Below are 20,997 nucleotides of genomic sequence, written 5' to 3'. Positions count from 1 at the left end.
GGAAATTAGGGATCCTGGTGTGCGGTAGTGGATAAAATTTTTTGAAAGATTCACACTGCACAGGGATTGGTTGGTTTTGTTCCATACTTTCACCTAAATTAACATAACCAGGAAATGGTCCTGTTTCCCTTCTTTAGATAAACTTTGGGAAAAATTGAGAATGTTCATGGATTGGTGGCTTTTATTCACACTTTTCCCCTAAAATTAGGACATCACTGCACTGTTCCTGTAGAGGGGCTGCAGATAACAAGTTTCAGAGTGCTCAGAGATTCGTGAAATTCGTTCAGAATTTTCACCTAAAATTAGGGAAACCTGGGGATTGTCCTGGTGTGAAGTAATAGATAAAAATTGTTTTGAAAGAATCAAAGTTATCAGGGATTGGTTGGTTTTGTTCCACATTTTCACCTAAATTAACATAACCAGGAAATGGTCCTGTTCGCCTTCTTTAGATAAACTTTGGGAAAAATTGAGAATGTTCATGGATTGGTGGCTTTTTTTTTTCACACTATCCCCCTAAAATTAGGATACCCCTGCAATGTTCCTGTTGAGGGGCTGCAGATGACAGTTGTGAAAGTTTAAGATTGCTCAGGGATTCCTGAATTTTGTTCAGCTAATTCAGATAAAATTAGCATAACTGGGGATTGTCCTGGTGTGGAGTAGTGGATAAAATTTTCTGAAAGATTCAGAGTGCTCAGGGTTTGGTTGTTTTAGGTTCGATTTTTTCTTTTTACCTAAAATTAGCATAACCAGGAAATGGTCCAATTTGGGTGCTGTAGAAAACTTTGAAAGATTGAGAGTATTCATGAACTGGTGGCTTTTATTCACACTTTCCACCTAACACTAGAATATCCCTGCAACGACCCTGTTAAAGGGCTGCAGATGACATTTGTGAAAGTGTCACAGTGCTCACAGATTGGGTTTTTTGTTCAGATTTTTCATCTAAAATTAGCATAACTGTGTTGGTCCTGTTTAAGGACTGTAGATAAAATTTGTCAACTTCCTGAAAGCTCAGGGATTACAGGCTTCTCCTCAGAAATTTTACATAAAATAGGGTAAACTGGGTGTTGTCCTGGTGTGTGGTAGTGGATAAATTTTTTAAAGCTTTAGACTGATCATTGATTGGTTGTTCCTGTTCAGATTTTTTCACCTAAAATTAGCATAACCAGGATATATTCCTATTAGGGTACTGTAGATAACATTTAGCAAAGATTGATAGTGTTCATGAACTGGTGGCTTTTACTCACACTTTTCACCTAAAATTAGGATATCCCAGAGATTTTCCTGTTGACATGCTGTAGATAACATTTGTGAAATATTCAGAGTGCTCACGGATTGGTTGTTTTGTTCAGATTTTTCACCTAAAATTAGCATAACTGGGGTTGGTCCTGTTCAGGGACTGCAGATAAACTTTGTAAAGTTCCTGAATGCTCAGGGATTGGAGGCTTCTGCTCAGAATTTCCCCCTAAAGGTAGGGTAACCTGGGGATTGTCCTGGTGTGGGGTAGAAAATAAAATTTTTTGAAAGATTCATAGGGATCTGGGATTGGTTGGTTTTGTTCCAAGTTTTCACCTAAAATTAGCATAACCAAAAAATTGTCATGTTTTGGGGATAGATAGAATCTTTTTCAAATATTGAGAGTGTTCATGGACTGGTGGCTTATTTTCACAATTTTCACCTAAAACTATAATGTCCCTGTGATGTCCCTGTTGGGGGGGGGGGGGCTGTAGATAGTGTTTGTGAAAGTTTCAGAGTGCTCAGGGATTCCTGAAATTCGTTCAGATTTTTCACCTAAAATTATCATGACTGGGGTTGGTCCTGTTCACAGGACTGTAGATAAACTTTCTGAATGCTCAGGGATTGCAAGTTTCTGCTCAGAATTTTCACCTAAAATTAGAGTAACCTTGGCATTTTCCTGGTGTGTGGTAGTGGATAAAATTTTTTGAAAGATTCAGAGTGCTCAGGGTTTAGTTGGTTTTGTTCTGAATTTTCACCTAAAATTAGCATAACCAGGAAATGGTCCTGTGTACGGGCTGTGGAAAACTTTGGGAAAGATTGACAGTGTTCATGGACTGGTGACTTTTATTCACAGTTTCCCCCTAAAATTAGGATACCCCTGTGATGTTCCTGTTGAGGGGCTGCAGATGACATGAAAGTTTCAGAGTGCTCACGGACTGGTTGGTTTTGTTCAGATTTTTCACCTAAAATTAGCATAACTGGGGGTGGTCCTGTTCAGGGATTGTAGATAAACTTTGTGATAGTTTCTGAATGCTCAGGGATTGCAGGCATCTGGTCAGAAATTTCCCCTAAAATTAGGGTAACCTGGGGATTGTCCTGGTGTGCGGTAGTGAATAAAACTTTTTAAAATTTCAAAGTAATAAGTGATTATTTGATTTTGTTCAGATTTTTTAAGTAAAAGCATAACCTGGAAATGGACTGTAGGTAAACTCCAGGAAAGATTGAGAGTGTTCATGGACAGGTGGGTTTTACTCACACTTTTCACCTAAAATTGGGATATCCTAGAGATTTTCTTGTTGATATGCTGTAGATATTTGTGAAATATTCATGGTGCTCACGGGTTGGTTGTTTTGTTTCTGATTTTTCACCTAAAATTAGCATAACTGGTATTGGTCCTTCCTGTTCACAGACTATAGATAAATTTCGTGAAAGTCTATGAATGCTCAGGGATTGCAGGCTAATGTTCGAATTTTCACCTACAATTAGGGTAACCTGGGGAATGTACTGGTGTGGGGTAGTGAATAACATTTTTTGAAAGATTCAAAGTGCTTAGGGATTGGTTGGTCTGGGTCCGATTTTTCAACTAAAATTTGCATAACCAGGAAATTGTTGTGTTTTGGAGTTGTAGATAAACTTTGTGAAAGATTTGGAGTGTTTATGGATTGGTGGCTTTTATCCATATTTTTTACCTAAAATTAGGATGTCCCTGTAATGTTCCACAGCCAAAGGTTAGTGGAGCTCAGGGCTTCTTGATAAAAGTCAGGGGAAGGGCTGAGGGGAAAATCATCACTTGAAAACCTACAGAGTCAATAAATCTGGACTGATGGTGGCCCACGGAGTCTGAACCACCAACCAAAGAACATGCTTGGACTAGACGGAGGCCCCCTACGAATTTGTAGCAGATTTGCAGCTTGATTTTAGTGGGGGATCCCCTAACAATTGGATCAGGAATTTGTTTCTGACTCTGTTATGGGCCTTTGGATCCCTTTCCCAAGCTGGGATGCCTTGTCTGGCCACAGTGGGAGACGAAGACGCACTTAGATCTACTGCCAGGGAAGGTTGATATACATAGTTTGTGTTGGGGCGCTCTCTTTCTCTGAGTAGAAAAGGAGTGGATTCTGGGGGCAGAGAGATGTAAGGGTGGGACTGGGAGGAGTGGATGGATGCGGGGCTGTCTGCAATTCACACCACTCCTCCTGAGGTGGCTTGCCTTTCTAAGCTTCCTATACTTGGTATATGTTGTAAACTCTCACAGCATGAGAGCAGTCAGAGGCAGGAAAGTTGGCTGGTACACCCCGGGGGAGCTCCGGCAGCCAGGCCCCTCCCCTATGCCCCATCCACTGCCTCACTCCCCATCATAAGCAGCCAATTGCAGCCTGCGAAAAGTTCACAAAGTTTATCTACGGACCCTAAACAGGACCATCCCCAGGTTATTTTAATTTTAGGTGAAAAGTCTGAAAAAAAGCCACCAGTTCCTGAGCAAAAGAACCGCCCAATCCATGAACAAGAAAACCTAGCACCCCAAGCTCAGGACTTGAAATTCCACCAATCTGCACTCTGGAAATCTCCTCCCCCTAGGAACCTCTACCACCCCACTAAGAAACTATCTAAAGACTGTGTCTGCTTGGTTCCTGGTTGTCAGCTTCCTCCTGGGAGTAGAGGCAGTCACTCCTGGATTGGCTGTTCAGCATCCAGGACCCTCCCAACAGATAGTCCTATTTGCTCTCTTGTAAGAATCTCTCTCCTAAGAAGCCCAGAAGGGAGGAAGGAAAGAGAGGCTCCTGAGCTCATCTTCCCTGAAGAAAGTTTGGAATGCTCAGGGATTGGTGGCTTTCGTTCAGACTTTTCACCTAAAATTAGCATAATCTGGGGTTGGTCCTATTGAGGGACCGGAGATAGACTTTGAAAGTTTTGGAAGCTGGAAGAGGCTGTTTATTCCAGCCGGGGATCATCTCTCCTGGGAGCTGCAAAGCCTCTGCTGAGGAGGCTTCAGCTCAGAGCTGAGTTCCTGGGCTCCCCTTGCTAAGGAATGCACTTCCATTGGGGCACTGTTCCACCTCAGACCTGTGTGGTTCCTGGGCTCTCAGGATGCACTTCCTTTGGAATAATTTCTCCCATCCGAGCTGTGTGATACCTGGCCTTCGGAATCCCAGGACACCTTCCCACCTGAGCAGAAAGTCAAACAGGGATTGTGATCACTATGCAAAGTAAATAAACACAAGTAGGACTCTGAATAAATAAGTAAATTCGGGCTTTCTCATGTGTAACCCGGGCAATTACAAAGGATGCCAGGCTCCTTTGCTTAACAAGCTGTAAATAAGAAACTGGTATTTGTGTTTGGGTGGATAGTGACTGTCTACATCTAAAGCTTTGGTGTGGTACTATTCATAGTAGCCTTAAAGCTTCCTTAATGTAAGGCTGCTGCCTCCTTGCTAAAAGAATGAAATCTCCCTCTGGGATAAGACAAGCCACCACTTAGCAGTTAATCCAGTTGTGTCAGCCAAACACCTGGCCTGAGAAGCAGATTCACCATAAGGCATACTACAGCAACTGGGGAACAATTATCTTTTGATGAGATCATGTGATTTTCTTTCCCATAACATCCCTGTTCTTCTAGCAGTCTCTCCCAGAGCTGCAATCTTGCTCTTAAGTCAGCCCACTTTTCTGAATCATCCTCCAAACTCTTAACTTTTCCTTTTCTTCGATCTCTTCTCTAGGTGTGCTTACACTAGCTCTTTTTGCTTCCATAACACCGTGCAGAACAATCTCTCTCTAAAGCTCACCTCCCTACCCTGTGTCTGCCTGTGAACCTGAAAGGAAAATTATACGAATTTAAGGTTTAAAAATATAAAATTAAAAGAGTAAGCCGCAAAAGCCACAGACTCAGGGCTAAGCCCTGCCGCCAGGAATAGCAGGCCATAAAGATAAAGAAAAGGAATGCAAAAACCAGCTCAGGCTATCGAGGACTGAGCCATAAACCATCCAAAGACGTCCCCCCAGCTTACTCAGAGTCATACTTTAACCAGATGTCCTCCAGACCCTGATAAGCCCCTACTTGTGCTTTTCAGCCATTGTGTCCTGCAGAGAGCACTCCAAGAAACCGGGCAGCCCAAGCCTAACCAGAGGTGTTTCAAATACAAATGCTTCATCAATTTTGACAAACTTTTAAAAATGATGAGGACCTAAAGACCCAATCGTTCTCCTGATTTAGTAGCTCTGTTCCAGGAACCAGGGGGCCAAAAACCTTTTGGCGTTCCCTTATCTCCTAGAGCCATAAAACAATCCTGTAACTTGTGGTGCATTCCCCTTTGACATCCCCCCCATCCCCTGGTGCTCAGCCTCTGCCTTTAAATACTCTTTCTCCCAGCCTCTCGGGGTCGACACCTCTGTCTCCTGCGTGGCCTCCTGCGTCGGCCGGGAGATCTCTGTAATAGGTCTCCGTAATAAACCTCGCCTTTGCTTATTACATCCAAAATGGTCTCTCTGTGTCTGGGGTCCACGATTTCGCAAGACTTGAGTAAGGGTCTCTCTGCGTGGGATCTTTCAAACCATGTGGCTGATATACATGCTGGCTTTGTTTAGAAGAACATCTCCTTGTTTTATGCTCCATCATTTCCCCAAGGACAGGTGATGGGAATTACTGTTTACCTGTTTAATATTTAAGGCTATTTCACATTTCAGTGAACACACTGCCTGTGTGTGTGTATCCAGAGTTAACAGACTGCTTTTGCCATGTTTCATCATCTGATCCGTGGAGGTATTTTTCAAACAGTGGTGAGCTACCACTCAGTTGGCTGGATGTCTTGCTGTTCTTCCAGGAAAGAAATCAATATGTACAGTTAGGTAGATTGTCAAGTGCTGGTGTTTGTCAGATTTTCTTTCCCACTGTACTTGACAGCTGCCAACCATGACAGTATGATGACAAGTGTGAACCACCAGACTAGTCTCAGCCTGTGCATCCTCCATACCATTGACTATGCTATTGAAAATAGGTGAGGAAAGACCAAACCAGAGAAGCCCCTTCTTGTGTCTAATGCTGCAATACCAGGTCACATAGCATAGGAGAACATCTTCCTGCCAAGCATGAGCAACCTTATCCTATAGAAAAGGGGGAGGGGGATCCACATCCCCCTCTTTCTAGTGAATAGAGAATTACAACATCTGTTAGAAACAATTGCTGCCCTGTCTTTTACCACCAATCACAGCCACTGAGGCTTTATCTGTAAACAAATCAGTCTTGCCTCTTAGCAGCAGTCACTACAATCCCTCTCCTAGGCCATCAAGAAAAGGGGTTGCCTCTTCTTTGTTTAAGATTAGTCCAGAGTCTTCTATGTTTCACTAAGTCTTGGATAACTGTAAATCTAGTGTAGTTACAAACCGTCCAGGTTAGGGCCATATTCCTCTGACTAGCAGCAATCAGTCATGTTCTTAGTATAGTTTTTCTTAAGGACTGTGGAGAGTTCAAGACAGCGGTGAGGAGTAGTCTGCCTAGAGATTGACCTACACTGCTTTTGCTCAAAACAAAGGTTTGGCTGTTGAGCTCTGTATTTACTCCTATCAGCTGCAGGAAGAATCTTCTCTGACCATTGTTCTTTGAATAAAGTGCTTACTTATGTACTTAGCAGAACATCATTAGTCGTCATTTTATCCTCCGTCCTTCTTTCTTAAGACCAATAGTATTTGGTTTTACCCTGGGTCTCTGGGCTATCGAGTATACGGTCTTGGTTACCAAAGTATTGTCAGGTGTAGGTCCCATCTAGTGGAGTGGAGCTTTGGTCAATTCAGATGTTGGTAGTTTATTCTAATTTATGCCACAGATGCCCTAGCATATTTTGCAGGCAGGACCAATTGTAGATCCAAGGGCTTATGGCTAGATTGATGTTTGCATTTCTATTTTGTTGGCTTGCAGAGTACTTTCCTGTACCAAAGACACTAGAATGTAGTGCTGAAGGTTCTATGTAGGTAGACACCAGCATGTTCAATGAGCTTGCTCTCTCTCTCTCTCTCTCTCTCTCTCTCTCTCTCTCTCTCTCTGTGTGTGTGTGTGTGTGTGTGTGTGTGTGTGTGTGTGTGACCCTGGGTTGCTATGTAATCCCTTTGGTCACCATCTCAACTGGATTTTACCATCCCTGTATGGTGACATGAAAGGGCCAATTGAGACTCCAGCCTTCTCATTATTTGGAGACTATACTTGCATTGACTTCATATATTTTAGAATATTTCTACTGTAGCACACCCCCAACTGCCTCTCAATTTTGCCTCTCCTGCATTCTCTTTCTCAACGCCATCACCCCTCTCCCAGTGCACCTTATCCTCCTATTCTTGCACCCTCCCATTTCACCCACATAATCTACTCTATGCTCCCCTCCCAGAGAGATTCTTGTGTCCCCCTAGTCACTTCTATACCAAATCTCTCTTGGTCTATGAATTGCAACTCGGTTATTATTATTTATTTAACTACTATTATACACATATAACCAAATGCATCCCATATTTATGTTTCTGCATCTGGGTTACCTCACTCAGGAAGTTTTTTATTCCATCCAGTGCCATGCAGAATTCAGGATGAATTTATTTTTTTTTAACATCTGAGAAATACACTATCATATAAATGAACCACATTTACTTTACCCATTCTTCTATTTAAGAACATCTAACTTGTTTAAACTTCTGGCTATTAACAAATAGAGGGACAGTGATCATGGCAGGTGTCATGGTGCTAAAATGAATAGTTTGGTACATATGTCCAAGAGTGGTAGACATGGAACCAGAGGTAGATCAATTTCCATCTCACATACAAGTCACTCGAAATCAACCTATCTGAACTCACAGAGACTGAAGCAGCAAGCACAGGGCCTGCACCAGGCTGTCTCCATATGTCATGGCTTTCAGGTTTGCATTGTTATGGGATTCCTGAATGTGTGAATAGGTGGGTCTCTGATTTTTGTGCCTACTCTTCTATGTGGTTGCTGTGCTTTTTCTTATTCTAAGTTATTTTATTATGTTTTGATGTGATCTCTTAGAAGCCTGCTCTTTTGTAATGAGAAACAGGAAGGCAGCGGTTCCACATGGAACGGAACGTGGCGTGGATCCGGGAGGAGTATACGGAGCACAAGCTGCAATTAGGGGATTGGAGGAGAGAAAAAGTGAAGTTATTTTGAATAAAAGTGGGCATTTTAATAAAAGTGGGAAAACCCCCAGAGTGAAATATATATACAAAAGGATCATGACTCACAGAGATATCCTGACACGTATTTTCATTTGAGTATCTATAACTGCCCACCACCACCTAAGCACTCAGTCCCCATTGGTTAGGGACAGCTACTGATAATCCGATCCCCTCATTTGACTTTTTGTGCCTTCTCTTCTTCCCTCTCCTTTTACTTCTGTCTTCACCTTTTTTTTTTTTTTTTTTGCTTTCACTCTCCCGTGCTACCGCTACCTCTCAAACACTACTTCCTGTCTTTATTCCAAGTCATAAAATCTTATTTTGGTTGCATTCTTTATAGCATTCCTATAATGGGTGAAGTTGAGCAATGTTCTTAATCGTAGACTCAGACTTCTATACTCTGCCCACTTCCCTGGTTATATATATATATATATATATATATACATATATATATATATATATATAATCTTTCACTCATTTGAACACGTACAAAATACTCATTTAATGATTTTGTGTGCTGACATTCATATTAGATAGCATTAAAAAAGGGGGACACAATTGTAATAAAGTTCTCATTTCCACAGGCTTAGGACCCAGCTGGTGAGACACGTAAACATCCAGAAACTGACAGCCCATTAGGGTTTTAAGGACAAATGGTTACTTTACAGTAACTCACTGGAATATATAAAAATGATACATAGTGTGTTGGAAAGTTGTAAAAGAAGATGACCACCTCCCAAAAATTTGAAATCAGTTTTAGAAGCACTGAAAGCTAAGGCATGATTTAAAAGTTAATAGAGGTGTGTTCAGGAAGTTGCAGGAAACTTTGATGCTCTGAGATATAACAGCATATTGCTAATTCAGTAACATTATTAATTTGACATTATGCTCTTAATTGAACTAATAATCCAACATAAAATTGAGTTAAAGTTGATGAGCTCAAATAATTCAAAGTATTATTTATTATTAATGTCTGTCGTGTTTTGAAGAACATAAGAATTATTGCTATTAATATTATTTTCTTTTCATTGAAAATAGATTCTTTTTTTCATATAAGAAATAACATAAAAATGTCCTGAAACACTAAAGTGGAATCTATAGATTACAGACAAAATCCTGATCCAAATCCTTGCAAGATCTATGAATGCTGACTCAGTCTGTGTAACTTCATATATTCTATAATCAGGTACACTGCCAGCTTGGGGATGTAGCTCAATGGTAGAGCACATGCTTTGCATGTATGAGGCACCGGGTTCGATTCCCGGCATCTCCAGGTGTTCCCTTTTTTAAAGTTTTCCTTCTCAGGTTCTTTTTCCACACAGTATCCTAGATCTTAACTTTCTCTTATGAGGGCATAAATGCAAAGGTATTTATTGCATGAAACCGCTCGTCTATCGCCATGCGGACAATGGTCATCTATAACCGTGACATTTCCATGGAGACCTCCAGGGTCCGGTGAGTACAGCGTGGTCATGTCTCCAGGAATATGTTTTGTTCACAGCTGCAGCAAAGCTCTGCTTTTGTGCTGGTGGCAGTTTCCCTAAGAGGGTGTGCTTTGTCGGGTGATAGATAAACAAGGGTGAAAGAGTTCTGCTTTGAAAGAAAGGGAGGGCGGGGCGGAGCCATTCCTAGTTACTGAACAGAGAGCAGGAGCATTGTGGTTGCCATGGAAACCTAGGTTCTTTGTGGACACCCTTTTCAACGGCAGGCGATGCAGTGAAAGGAGCATTCTCTGTAGCCAAGCTTATGGGTTTCCAGAAGTGAGCGCTTGAATCTCCCTAAGGGTGGGAAGACAGATGCAGAATCCCAGACCTGAGTAGGCTCGCTCCCACTTCAGGGATTTGTGGCCAGTGTGTCCCTGCAAGAAAGAGAGGGATTTGTGACCATCCTGCCTCTCAGAGAGTAATGCTCTGCACTGGGGTACAGTGGGGCCATTGCTGAGGTGTTCTTGGGAGCAGAAGGAGGAGAGGGAGATAGGACAGAAAATAAGTTTGCACTCTCTGATATCAGCTTTCCCCTCTGTGAATCGGGGGTGAAATGTAGAATATTAAGTGGAAAATTCTAAACAGTAGTCAATAATTGTCCTTTATTGATGTCTAAGATGATTATTTAAATATGCAGTTGACAAGAGGACTTTCTTTTGTCCTTTTTCTTTTAATTTGCGGCTTTGAGACAGCATTTCACTGTGTCTAGCCTGTCTTAGAACTCTAAATGATCCTCCTACCTCAGCTTCCTAGTGATGGGATTACAATTGTGGGATACCTATGTGCTTTGTATTAATTGGAAATGTTAAGTTGCATTCGTTTGTGGTATCCACAAAACAACATGACCTGTTTGTCACCGCAGAACACCCTACCATGGTTCTGTCTGCACACCTACCTTGTTAATTTCGATAATAAATCTCAGATAAAATGAATTACAGACCCAGAGCCTAATTAAATTTTATTTGTACTCTCTTTAGTCCAACTTGGGCCCCCTGGGTTGGAATGACCTAACATCTTATCACTGACAATGTTTTTCCTGGCATGCTGACACACATTTTTTACTAAATTTCACATTATATTACCTTAAGAAAACCATAGTTTTCTACAAAGAAAAAAAGTAAAAGTGACATCTGATAGCAATTAATACCAACAGCTGAATGTTGGTCTTCTTAATAATTCATCAATGAATTTAAAAAGTGTTTGATTTACTGTGTTATTTGTTCTGCTACCATAAACACTTGATGAAACTTCTTACACACTGTACAGTATGATTTGTAGTAGTCTACATCTGTCTGACCCATATTTTCTCACTGATATTTGACTCCAGTATAAATTTACTCCTTTTGAAATGACAACTGTGATTTATATAGGCATTTGTTGTTGTGTCATTATATACATACTACGGGGGCGGTGTCCCTCTCTGAAGTCTCCAGGATTTTTTTTGTGGGGGACATTAAAGGTTAGACCATGACCAGGTATCACTCACAGTCAGATAAGTGCATATGATGGAACACATTAGGTTCAGTGATGTCTGTGGCATGGATGTAATGGCATGAGTACACACAGGACTAAGGGCCTCTCCTCCCATTGATGCCAGAGAATGCAATCCTCTGCTCCACATCAGACTGGAGCCATGGGTCCTCTTTGCACCTCTTTATTAGTCTCCTTTCTGATGAGTACTTCCCTTTTGTGGCCAGAATTTCTCCAAACAGATAGATTTTATGTCATCAACATAACTCTGCATCCTGGACTACAGTGATTCAAACTGCCAAATAGCAGCTGATACAAATACACAGCCTGTGAACTCGTTAGTGAAAAAAAAATGCTTTCAGTAGAGTTGTTAATAGGTAGGGGGGAAGGGTAAAATTCTGTTTCCTTCAGGGACAGGATCAAGACACTCTCTTCTATGTTTCCCCCCTTGACCCTGTGTTTGATCTTCAAGGTTCATCCTTCCTCGGTGCTTTTCCAAACTCACATTTGCTTGCTGAAGAAATAACTTCAACCCGTGTTAGGGAGCCCCAGAGTCTGAGTCTCAGACATGTCAGTAACCGAAGCCCACTGGAGGCACCCATTCATGACCACAGCCCCAGCCTCACTCTACGCAAACTCTCAATGCCATCTTCCCAACCTATGCCCGACTGACATACCCTGCAGTCACTCATTATTATTAATTTGACATGATACTGACAATTCATTGTGGGTCTGCCATGTTTTGAAGAACTTATGATTTCTTTTATTTTTAAAAGTTTGAGTTTTATTTTATACAGAAAATAAAACACAGGTACTGTTTCAGCTGTACTGTAAATCTGAGTTAAATTTGAAGCAAGCCTAGATATTAAAACATTACATAAATATTTGTGTTGATAGGAATAGTTGTATTAATATCTCTACTTACCCTATGGAGTGTAGATTTTAAGTTACGAACTCTAACACCTAGTGTTAGGTCAAATAAAGTGCTTGCATACAAGTTTATACACCGATAAAGGGCTGTGTGTAGAACACATACATTCTCACTGAGGAACCATTTCACACCCGAGGGAATGAACATTGCCTTTTTATGTGTAAAATGAGACATAGATAAGGTACATAAAAGAGTCATAAAGTATGTCGGTGACCGTGAGGGGGAATCCTGTTCTCTCTGGTGTTAATGTTACACACGGAGGCTGGAAATGTAGCTCCGTTTTAGAACATTTGTGTAGAAAATACAATGCCTTGTGACTGACACCCAGTATAGCCCACAGAGGATCACACAGAGGGAGGCAGTCAGAGCAAAAGAAGGCAAGAGATCCTTAAGCGAGCCAGTATACCCTGAGTACAGAAAAATAAAGACTTTACAAAACCAGTACTAAGCCATTATGTAACTATGGGGAGTAACCAGAAACAGGGAAAGGCCCAAAACTCGGTTCTTCGTGTCAGTGGGGGATAGAGTGAGGGGGTGGATTTTTAAGGTAATTGGTAAGTTTGAAGTGAGCAGGTCTGAAGCTGGAGAGCGTTCCGTGCATTGGCCTAACCTTTTTGTACCTGTTGTCATTTTTGTATAAACGTTTTTCTAATTTGTTTTAAAAAAGATTTCTTGTTCTTAATACTATTACTTTGTTTTTGTTGAGTATATTTTCTTTTTTCATAAAAGAAATCCCATAGCAGCACTTGATTTGAAATTATTAATTGCAGGCAGTGAAGAGATGCAGATCCCGGCATGTTGTAAGAGTGTTGCAGCTTCCTGTAGCTGTAGCCATGTTGCTTGAGTCTCCCTAGGTTTATATGGACTGTGATGGAAGGACTGGTACCCTTGACGATGTAGCTCAGCGGTAGAGCAACTGCCTTGCGTGTAAGCGGTCCTGGGTTCGATTCCCAGCATCTCAGGGTCCTTTTTGTGTTCTGGTTTTGTTTCTTCACAAGATATTCAGGCTTTAATTTTATGCTGGGAGAGCACATATGCATATGTAATTACTGGTTAAAGCGTTCATCTAGGACCATAAGGACAATGGTCATCAATAATCCAGTTATTTCCCTGAGGTTTTAATAATCTAGTGAGTACAGCGTGGACTCCAGGATTGTTTTGTTCTGAGCTTGAGTGAAGCTCTGCTTTCAAGCTGGTGGCAGTTTCCCTAGTGGGTGGCTTTCTCAGGTGACAGATAGCAAGGGTCAATGAGTTCTGCTTTGAGAGAAAAGAAGGGAGGATTGGGCGGAACGTTCCTAGTTACTGAACAGTTCAGGAGCCTTGTGGTTGTCATGGAAACCAACGTCTTTATGGACTCGGTTTTCAATGGCAACCTAAGCGACGTAGTGATAGGAGCATTCTCTGTAGCCAAGTTTATGGGTTCCCAGAGGTGAGCACTTGAATTTCCTTGAGGGTGAGAAGACAGATGCAAGTATTCCAGACCAGAGTAGGCTCGCTCCAACTTCAGGATGTGTGGCCAATGTGTCCCTGCCAGAAAGAGAGGGATTTGTGACCATCCTGCTTCTCAGAGAGTAATGCTCTGCACTGGGGTACAGTGGAGCGATTGCTGAGGTGTTCTTGGGAGCAGAAGGAGGAGAGGGAGATAGGACAGAAAATAAGTTTGCACTCTCTGATATCAGCTTTCCTCTCTGTGAATCGGGGGTAAAATGTAGAATATTAAGTGGAAAATTCTAAACAGTAGTCAACAATTGTCTTTATAGATGTCTAAGATGATTATTTAAATATGCATATTTGGTTAGAGTACTTCCTTTTTCTTTCTTTCCTTTCCTTTTTTAAAAATTTTCAGTTTTCTATTGTCTTGAGACTGAATTTCCTGATCCTTCTACCTCAGGTTCCTGATGATGAAATTACAATTGTGGGACACCTGTGTTCTTTGGATTAATTTGAATTTTTAAGTTGAAATCTACTGTGGTACCCACGCTGCCACCTGACCCTGATTCTCCTCAGAAGGCCCCACACACCTATTGTCTTAATGTCGCTAATACATCTCTTATAAAATGAACAATCTCTTTAATGTCCCAGAGAGCAATGGCACACCTGAAACCTTTCACATTTTTCAATTTCTGTTTTGACTTTTGAAAGCTTTTCTATAAGTTTCAGAGACTTCGTTATTGGATATGAACTTTTCAAACTTTTCTCCTAGCCATGGACTTAAATCGTCTAATTTTTTTAACCTATGGAAGTTTTTAGATTTTTAAGGATTTCACCTTCTCCAGTTCTCCAATTTTGGTTTTTATTTGGTGTCTTCTCTGTGAAATCTTCACCTAGAACCTAGTGACAGGAATTTTGTTCTGTGCATTCTGTTAGACATTGTATAGGCTTATTAATTTTATAAAAAATGTCTTTGCATATGATACATGTGTAGATCCTAGTTTATATTTGCTTTTAAAATACATTTTATGTTAGCGCTCTACCTTCGTGTATACCATACTTCCAGAAAAGGGCACCAGATCCCCATATAGTTGGTTGTGAGCCACCACGTGGTTGCTGGGAATTGAACTCAGGACCTCTAGGAAGAGAAGGAAGTGCTCTTACCTACTGAGCCAACTCTCAATGCTCGGAATTTATATTCGTTGATACGGTTATGCACTTATGTCAACACTGTTCTCAGAAAGATCATCCTTTCTGAACCAAATTACCTTTGCATATGCATCAAATATCAGTTGTACAAGAAGATAGGCATGGACCATATGGCAATAATATCAGTGCCTGGTGAGTGGGTATTGTAGCAAGAGTATGTTCATTTCTCAGCCCAGCCTACACACAAGCTTGATGGGACAAAGCATTGAAACTATTTAAATGTTCAATTACCAGTCAACTGGATTTTATGATGTCCTGTGATATGAGAACATATTCGATGCAGTTGTAAATCGTTTGCTCTGCATTTTCATACAAAAGACAGTTTACAAATTATTTTGAACAGTTTCAGCCTTAATGGGTAGGAAATAAATGTCTCTATACTTAGGACATGTGTGAAAGGATCTGCACTGAGCTGTCAAACTGTCATAGAAGGGTCTCTGTGGGTAGTTGCATGATGAAATTTTACTTTGTGCTCATTTTCTTATGTGCATTTTCTATCCTCTCAGCACTAAATGTGTGCTGTGTCTAGGGAAGCAGCAAAATAAAGTTTAAAGGTTTTAAATCAGTGCCTTTCCTGTGTCACTGTCGCCACACTGCAGTTGCAGCTGTTCTGATGCTACTATGACAGCTGGTAGCGAATTAGGCAGCCAAGGCCAGTGCACCAAAGCCTCACTATGTGAGGCTTCAGTCTGGTCAGACAGAGTGGGGAACAGTGGTATCAGAGAGACCAGAGACTAGTGTGGGGTTTTGTACTAACAACCCCTTGCAGCTTTCACACATGATGCTGAGAATACATTTCTTTCTTTCTTTTTTTTATTAACTTGAGTATTTCTTATATACATTTCGAGTGTTATTCCCTTTCCGGGTATCCGGGCAAAAATCCCCCTCCCCCATCCCCTTCCTTATGGGTGTTCCCCTCCCAACCCTCCCCCCATTGCCGCCCTCCCCCCACCAGTCTAGTTCACTGGGGGTTCATCTTAGCAGGACCCAGGGCTTCCCCTTCCACTGGTGCTCTTACTAGGATATTCATTGCTACCTATGAGGTGAGAGTCCAGGGTCAGTCCATGTATAGTCTTTAGGTAGTGGCTTAGTCCCTGGAAGCTCTGGTTGCTTGGCATTGTTGTACATATGAGGTCTCGAGCCCCTTCAAGCTCTTCCAGTTCTTTCTCTGATTCCTTCAACGGGGGTCCTATTCTCAGTTCAGTGGTTTGCTGCTGGCATTCGCCTCTGTCTTTGCTGTATTCTGGCTGTGTCTCTCAGGAGCGATCTACATCCGGCTCCTGTCGGTCTACACTTCTTTGCTTCATCCATCTTGTCTAATTGGGTGGCTGTATATGTATGGGCCACATGTGGGGCAGGCTCTGAATGGGTGTTCCTTCAGTCTTTGTTTTAATCTTTGCCTCTCTCTTCCCTGCCAAGGGTATTCTTGTTCCCCTTTTAAAGAAGGAGTGAAGCATTCACATTTTGATCATCCGTCTTGAGTTTAATTTGTTCTAGGCATCTAGGGTAATTCAAGCATTTGGGCTAATAGCCACTTATCAATGAGTGCATACCATGTATGTCTTTCTGTGATTGGGTTAGCTCACTCAGGATGATGTTTTCCAGTTCCAACCATTTGCCTACGAATTTCATAAAGTCGTTGTTTTTGATAGCTGAGTAATATTCCATTGTGTAGATGTACCACATTTTCTGTATCCATTCCTCTGTTGAAGGGCATCTGGGTTCTTTCCAGCTTCTGGCTATTATAAATAAGGCTGCAATGAACATAGTGGAGCACATGTCTTTTTTATATGTTGGGGCATCTTTTGGGTATATGCCCAAGAGAGGTATAGCTGGATCCTCAGGCAGTTCAATGTCCAATTTTCTGAGGATCCTCCAGACTGATTTCCAGAATGGTTGTACCAGTCTGCAATCCCACCAACAATCGAGGAGTGTTCCTCTTTCTCCGCATCCTCGCCAGCATCTGCTGTCACCTGAGTTTTTGATCTTAGCCATTCTCACTGGTGTGAGGTGAAATCTCAGGGTTGTTTTGATTTGCATTTCCCTTATGACTAAAGATGTTGAACATTTCTTTAGGTGTTTCTCAGCCATTCGGCATTCCTCAGCTGTGAATTCTTTGTTTAGCTCTGAACCCCATTTTTAATAGGGTTATTTGTTTCCCTGCGGTCTAACTTCTTGAGTTCTTTGTATATTTTGGATATAAGGCCTCTATCTGTTGTAGGATTGGTAAATATCTTTTCCCAATCTGTTGGTTGCCGTTTTGTCCTAAACACAGTGTCCTTTGCCTTACAGAAGCTTTGCAGTTTTATGAGATCCCATTTGTCGATTCTTGATCTTAGAGCGTAAGCCATTGGTGTTTTGTTTAGGAAATATTTTCCAGTGCCCATGTGTTCCAGATGCTTCCCTAGTTTTTCTTCTATTAGTTTGAGTGTGTCTGGTTTGATGTGGAGGTCCTTGATCCACTTGGACTTAAGCTTTGTACAGGGTGATAAGCATGGATCGATCTGCATTCTTCTACATGTTGCCCTCCAGTTGAACCAGCACCATTTGCTGAAAATGCTATTTTTTTTCCATTTGATGGTTTTGGCTCCTTTGTCAAAAATCAAGTGACCATAGGTGTGTGGGTTCATTTCTGGGTCTTCAATTCTATTCCATTGGTCTATCTGTCTGTCTCTGTACCAATACCATGCAGTTTTTATCACTATTGCTCTGTAATACTGCTTGAGTTCAGGGATAGTGATTCCCCCTGAAGTCCTTTTATTGTTGAGGATAGCTTTAGCTATCCTGGGTTTTTTGTTATTCCAGATGAATTTGCAAATTGTTCTGTCTAACTCTTTGAAGAATTGGATTGGTATTTTGATGGGGATTGCATTGAATCTGTAGATTGCTTTTGGTAAAATGGCCATTTTTACTATATTAATCCTGCCAATCCATGAGCATGGGAGATCTTTCCATCTTCTGAGGTCTTCTTCAATTTCCTTCTTCATTGTCTTGAAGTTCTTATTGTACAGATCTTTTACTTGCTTTGTTAAAGTCACACCGAGGTACTTTATATTATTTGGGTCTATTATGAAGGGTGTCGTTTCCCTAATTTCTTTCTTGGCTTGTTTCTCTTTTGTATAGAGGAAGGCAACTGATTTATTTGAGTTAATTTTATACCCAGCCACTTTGCTGAAGTTGTTTATCAGCTTTAGTAGTTCTCTGGTGGAACTTTTGGGATCACTTAAATATACTATCATATCATCTGCAAATAGTGATATTTTGACTTCTTCTTTTCCGATCTGTATCCCCTTGACCTCCTTTTGTTGTCTGATTGCTCTGGCTAGAACTTCAATAACTATATTGAATAAGTAGGGAGAGAGTGGGCAGCCTTGTCTAGTTCCTGATTTTAGTGGGATTGCTTCAAGTTTCTCTCCATTTAGTTTAATGTTAGCAACTGGCTTGCTGTATATGGCTTTTACCATGTTCAGGTATGGGCCTTGAATTCCTACTCTTTCCAGGACTTTTATCATGAAGGGGTGTTGAATTTTGTCAAATGCTTTCTCAGCGTCTAATGAAATGATCATGTTGTTTTGTTCTTTCAGTTTGTTTATATAATGGATCACGTTGATGGATTTCCGTATATTAAACCATCCCTGCATGCCTGGGATGAAGCCTACTTGATCATGGTGGATGATTGTTTTGATGCGCTCTTCGATTCCGTTTACCAGAATTTTATTGAGTATTTTTGCGTCGATATTCATAAGGGAAATTGGTCTGAAGTTCTCTTTCTTTGTTGGGTCTTTGTGTGGTTTAGGTATAAGAGTAATTGTGGCTTCATAGAAGGATTTCGGTAGTGCTCCATCGGTTTCAATTTTGTGGAATAGTTTGGATAGTATTGGTATGAGGTCTTCTATGAAGGTCTGATAGAATTCTGCACTAAACCCGTCTGGACCTGGGCTCTTTTTGGTTGGGAGACCTTTAATGACTGCTTCCATTTCCTTAGGAGTTATGGGGTTGTTTAAATGGTTTATCTGTTCCTGATTTAACTTCGGTACCTGGTATCTGTCTAGGAAATTGTCCATTTCCTGCAGATTTTCAAGTTTTGTTGAATATAGGCTTCTATACTAAGATCTGATGATTTTTTTTGAATTTCCTCTGAATCACTAGTTATGTCTCCCTTTTCTTTTCTGATTTTGTTAATTTGGACACACTCTCTGTGTCCTCTCGTTAGTCTGGCTAAGGGTTTATCTATCTTGTTGATTTTCTCAAAGAACCAGCTTTTGGTTCTGTTGATTCTTTCTATGGTCCTTTTTGTTTCTACTTTGTTGATTTCAGCTCTGAGTTTGATTATTTCCTGCCTTCTCCTCCTCCTGGGTGTATTTGCTTCTTTTTGTTCTAGAGCTTTTAGGTGTGCTGTCAAGCTGCTGACATATGCTCTTTCCTGTTTCTTTCTGCAGGCACTCAGCGCTATGAGTTTTCCTCTTAGCACAGCTTTCATTGTGTCCCATAAGTTTGGGTATGTTGTACCTTCATTTTCATTAAATTCTATAAAGTTTTTAATTTCTTTCTTTATTTCTTCCTTGACCAGGTTATCATTGAGTAGAGCATTGTTCAATTTCCAAGTATATGTGGGCATTCTTCCTTGATTGTTATTGAAGACCAGTTTTAGGTCGTGGTGGTCCGATAGCACGCATGGGATTATTTCTATCTTTCTGTACCTGTTGAGGCCCATTTTTTGACCAATTATATGGTCAATTTTGGAGAAAGTACCATGAGGAGCTGAGAAGAAAGTATATCCTTTTGCTTTAGGATAGCATGTTCTATAAATATCCGTTAAGTCCATTTGGCTCATGACTTCTCTTAGTCTGTCTACATCTCTGTTTAATTTCTGTTTCCATGATCTGTCCATTGATGAGAGTGGGGTGTTGAAATCTCCCACTATTATTGTGTGAGGAGCAATGTGTGTTTTGAGCTTTAGTAAGGTTTCTTTTACATATGTAGGTGCCCTTGTATTTGGAGCGTAGATATTTAGGATTGAGAGTTCATCTTGGTGGATTTTTCCTTTGATGAATATGAAGTGTCCTTCCTTATCTTTTTTGATGAATTTTAGTTGAAAATTGATTTTATTTGATATTAGAATGGCTACTCCAGCTTGCTTCTTCTGACCATTTGCTTGGAAAATTGTTTTCCAGCCTTTCACTCTGAGGTAATGTCTGTCTTTGTCTCTGAGGTGTGTTTCCTGTAGGCAGCAGAATGCAGGGTCCTCGTTGCGTATCCAGTTTGTTAATCTATGTCTTTTCATTGGGGAGTTGAGGCCATTGATGTTGAGAGATGTTAAGGAATAGTGATTATTGCTTCCCGTTATATTCATATTTGGATGTGAGGTTATGTTTGTGTGCTTTCATTCTGTTTGTTTTGTTGCCAAGACGATTAGTTTCTTGCTTCTTCTAGGGTATAGCTTACCTCCTTATGTTGGGCTTTACCATTTATTATCCTTTGTAGTGCTGGATTTGTAGAAAGTTATTGTGCAAATTTGGTTTTGTCATGGAATATCTTGGTTTCTCCATCTATGTTAATTGAGAGTTTTGCAGGATACAGTAACCTGGGCTGGCATTTGTGTTCTCTTAGGGTCTGTATGACATCAGTCCAGGATCTTCTGGCCTTCATAGTTTCTGGCGAGAAGTCTGGTGTGATTCTGATAGGTCTGCCTTTATTTGTTACTTGACCTTTTTCCCTTACTGCTTTTAATATTCTTTCTTTATTTTGTGCGTTTGGTGTTTTGACAATTATGTGACAGGAGGTGTTTCTTTTCTGGTCCAATCTATTTGGAGTTCTGTAGGCTTCTTGTATGCCTATGGGTATCGCTTTTTTTAGGTTAGGGAAGTTTTCTTCTATGATTTTGTTGAAAATATTTACTGGTCCTTTGAGCTGGGAGTCTTTACTCTCTTCTATACCTATTATCCTTAGGTTTGATCTTCTCATTGATTCCTGGATTTCCTGTATGTTTTGTACCAGTAGCTTTTTCTGCTTTACATTATCTTTGACAGTTGAGTCAATGATTTCTATGGAATCTTCTGCTCCTGAGA

The 20,997-nt window shown here is 40.8% G+C and overlaps 1 non-coding gene and 1 pseudogene across 1 annotated transcript; both read left to right on the top strand.

Moving 5' to 3' along the window:
- Nucleotides 1–20,997, top strand: part of LOC134484211 (presenilin-associated rhomboid-like protein, mitochondrial) — a 71,359-nt pseudogene that overhangs the window by 6,953 nt on the left and 43,409 nt on the right.
- Nucleotides 9,606–9,677, top strand: Trnaa-ugc9 (transfer RNA alanine (anticodon UGC) 9). The gene has a single exon. It is a non-coding gene; the product is annotated as a tRNA-Ala (tRNA).

Source organism: Rattus norvegicus, chromosome X, assembly GCF_021556685.1.
Source record: "Rattus norvegicus strain SHRSP/BbbUtx chromosome X, alternate assembly SHRSP_T2T, whole genome shotgun sequence".
NCBI classification, from domain to species: Eukaryota; Metazoa; Chordata; class Mammalia; order Rodentia; family Muridae; genus Rattus; species Rattus norvegicus.
This window is presented reverse-complemented; position numbering and strand designations above follow the sequence as displayed.